A 4,054-nucleotide genomic window follows, 5' to 3' on the forward strand; every position below is an offset into this window, starting at 1 on the left:
ATAAATAACTGGTTCTAAACATGTTTACGGAGAAGGCAATGGCATCCCACTCCAGTACTCTTGCCTGGAAAATCCCATGGATGGAGGAGCCTGGTGGGCTGCAGTCCATGGGGTCGCTAAGAGTCGGACACGACTGAGCGACTTCACTTTCACTTTTCACTTTCATGCATTGGAGAAGGAAATGGCAACCCACTCCAGTATTCTTGCCTGGAGAATCCCAGGGCCAGAGGAACCTGTTGGGCTGCCGTCTATGGGGTCGCACAGAGTCGGACACAACTGATGCGACTTAGCAGCAGCAGCAGCAGCAGCAGCAAACATGTTTAATTTCAATACAGGGGTATTAAATATTTGACTTACTTATTTTTAATAAAATATTCTGGTTTTACAGAAAAAATAGAATTATATGGAAAATTGTGCTTACTCCACTATCTTGGAGTTAGTTACATTTAGGGAGGTCAGGCTGTTTGGATCATGAAAGCAGATTCCTGAAACTGCAGAAATACTAGTAAGGAAGACGCATGATTCCAGAAAAAGGGAAAAAAACAATTAGGCTTTGTTGAGTGCCTTCTATGAGACAGGCAGCTTATCCATAATCACTACACCATTTAATATAACCAGATAAATATTACTATTTCAGAAAAAGGGAAAAAAACAATTAGGCTTTGTTGAGTGCCTTCTATGAGACAGGCAGCTTATCCATAATCACTACACCATTTAATATAACCAGATAAATATTACTATTTTCATTTTACAGATAACAAAACTGAAGCTTCCCAGATGGCTCAGTGGTAAAAAAAAAAAAAAAAAAACAAACTTCCTGCCAAGCAGGAGACCTGGCTTTGATCCCAGGGTAGGGAAGATCCCCTGGAGAAGGGAATGGGAACCCACTCCAGTATTCTTGCCTGGAGAATCCCCATGGACAGAGGAGCCTGGTGGGCTATAGTCCATGGGGTTGTAAGAGTCAGACATGACTTAGTGACTAAACCACCACCATATACATTTTATTAAAAGGAAAACCAGAGACTTGTAGTCACTAATGAGTTAGTAAAATGGGGTCCTACTAGGGCACCAATCCCTCATTTTTTTCCTAGCCACCCTCTATAATGTGGTCAGGAATGGCAAACACATCCAAAGAGAAGCCATATATCATGATTATACCAGGCTTCCAGATACAATTTCCTCATTGTTTCCTGACAAGGAGGGGTGGTGGTGAGATGGTTGGTTGGGAAGGGAGGGCTTTGATGCCTGTGACTGCCCAGGGCTTTATTCTTCCTCGCTACCATGCAGATACCATTTTTATGCTTTTGAGTCACTTGTGAATTACCACCAGCCACCTACTAATGACCCAAGCTTCCATCATGCACCATAGCTTCTTCACTGAATGACCAGTGACTTCTTTTTTTTAGAAAAATATTTATCTATTTGGCTGTGCTGGGTCTTAGTTGTGGCATGAGGGATCCTCAGTAGAGGCATGCAGGATCTACTTGCCTAACTAGGGATTGAATCCTGGGCCCCTGTTTTGGGAGCATGGAGCCTTAGCTACAGGACCATCAGGGAACTTCCACTCCATTGACTTATAACGGGGAGGCCCTCTGTTACTGTCAGCTAGAGCCTTGCTCAATCTCAATAAGCTAACATTCAAGTGCTAGGGAGATTACTGAGTCACCTTGGCAGATTTCTACACTTGATTCAAACTGCAAGCGTAAAAAAATTTTAAAAAGTTGAGAAACAGAACTACAAAGAAGTGCATATGTAATGGAGCGTAACATAAGCTTCTGTAACATGAGTGTTACGGAAACTTTAAAGTTCTATTTTATGTTCACCTGGTCTCACCACAAATGCCATAAATGAATCTGAATTAGATATCTATATGCAATTTGAGAGAAATTGCAAAGCCAGCCTTGACTCTAAAGAACTCAGGCAAAGAAGCTGACAGAAACCTGGAAGCATTAGAATGTGCGATAAATATGAAGATCACCACTGGATTCATATAGCACTGTCTATAATTTTAAAATCCATGTTTATCTTCTATCCCTTCCATAAAACTCTAAGCTCTCTGAGCTCATGGCTCATCCATGTCTTATCCTCTACTCACTGTGTGTCCCCGTGCCTAGCACATAGTTAGCACTCAACAAATATTTGTTCAGTGACAACTCACTAGTTGACAGACTTAGTCAATTAATACAATTTTAGAATATCATTCATATCTGTTCTTACATTCACATTATTTCATTTGCTTTTTTGCTAAAAACAACAAAGAGAAAAAAACAACAATGACTATGAGACAGGAAGTCTAAGAGCCTTGCCCTGGATCACATGTTGGATAGAGGGCTACGTTGAGAGCTTCTGACTCTCAGGCTATATAAGGTTATAGAAAAGAGCTCACTCTCTTACGTTTCTGTTTCTTTCTGATCTTCAGACTAGAACTTCCATCCAAGCTGAGGTTGTTAAGGTTTCTTTAGGGACGTCTGTCTGCTGAATCCCACTGTTCCCCATTTCCCTCAACAGAGCAGGCTCAGAGTGTTTATCCCTATCTTCCCTGGGAAAGGCCAACCCTGGGGTTTTCTTTCTCCAGCTAACCAGAAGGATTATAAAACCAGCTCTAAAGGAGTAAGACCATTGGACACTGAAGTTCTGTGACTGTTTAGTTTTCATAAAGACCAACTAATAAATCCTTGAATCTATGACATCCTTGCCACTTCTAGGTTAGGTTATTAAGCCTGCCCAAACATTCATATATTTGATGGACTTCCTAAGGCTATAACAGCACCACAAGAGTTTTGAGTTTAGGTGGCAAGTGGGAAAATGAACAGGCTCTGGGGGCACAAACACCTGGGTTGGAACCTCAACACTCTCACTGAATTTCATCCCCACCTCACTGGCCTGACATGCAGATTTCATGGAGGTAATTTTATGAAGACTCAGTAAGTGGCAGCTGTTACCATTTCCAGTGAGTCACAGTATGTCCACTCATTTTAATCCTAATCAAAAAAGAAGGTTCTTTGCCAAGTTCACATTTCAGGTTGGGAAATCTGGAAGGAAGACACACCCCATCTATAAAAGAATGTGACTTGCTCCTCATTTTTGAAAAATGCGTTCTTTGATGTACAGGTCTCTCTCGTTAGAGAGCTGAACTTCTTTGCAATTTGAAGAACAGCCTCATTTCACCCTTGTCTTTAGAGACCCTCATTAGAATCTTCACTCCCTTAAGGTCACAGGAACCCTAAAAGTGGCCATTACAACATGTGCTGATCATAGCCACGAAATGGCAGTGCAATCTGAGCCTGTGGAGTAACAAGGATTTCTTAACAGGCTGTCCTGGTGAAAACACTGCCTATTTCTCAGGGTTTACTTCCTCTAAATAGAAACTATTTGAACAGGAGGTATTGGGGGAGAATAAAACAGCTACAGTCCCTGAACTTCATTTAGAAAATGTCCAGATGTTGTACTTTACAGGTCGCCCTTCAAGAAAACTTTTCAATTGCCATATGATCCAGCAAATCCACTCCTTGGCATATATCCAGACAAAACTATAATTCAAAAAGATATGTACCCCTATGTTCACAGCAGCATTTGTTTACAGTAGCTGAGACATGGAAACAACCTAAATAAATGTTCATCAGCAGATGAATGCATAAAGAAGATGTGGTACACATATACAATGAAATATTATTCAGCCATAAAAAGAACGAAATGCAGCACCTAGATGCACCTAGATGCACCTAGAGATCATCATCCTAAGTGAAAGAAGTCAGAAAGAGAAAGAAAAACCCCATATATGTGGAATCTAAAATATGACACAAATGAAGCTATCTACAAACAGAAATGGAATTGCAGAAACAGAGAACAGACATGCAGTTGCCAAAAGGGAGGAGTGTTGGGGAGGGATGGAGTTCGGTACTAGCAGACGTAAATCATTACATTTAGAATGGATGAACAACAAGGTCCTACTGTAGAGAGCAGGGAACTATAGTCAGTGTCCTGTGATAAACTAGAATGGAAGAGAATATAAAGGAGAATGTATATATATGTATAACTTGGTCACTTTGGTATA

General features: G+C 40.8%; 1 protein-coding gene across 1 annotated transcript in view; it reads right to left on the reverse strand.

The window, feature by feature from the left end:
* Nucleotides 1–4,054, reverse strand: part of LOC104979895 (cytochrome b-245 heavy chain) — a gene marked incomplete at its 3' end in the record, with an annotated part of 25,101 nt that overhangs the window by 17,816 nt on the left and 3,231 nt on the right. The gene's annotated exons all lie outside the window — the stretch shown is intronic.

The sequence above is a fragment of the Bison bison genome, unplaced genomic scaffold (genome assembly GCF_000754665.1).
Source record: "Bison bison bison isolate TAMUID 2011002044 unplaced genomic scaffold, Bison_UMD1.0 scf7180017858617, whole genome shotgun sequence".
In the NCBI taxonomy this organism is placed as follows: domain Eukaryota; kingdom Metazoa; phylum Chordata; class Mammalia; order Artiodactyla; family Bovidae; genus Bison; species Bison bison.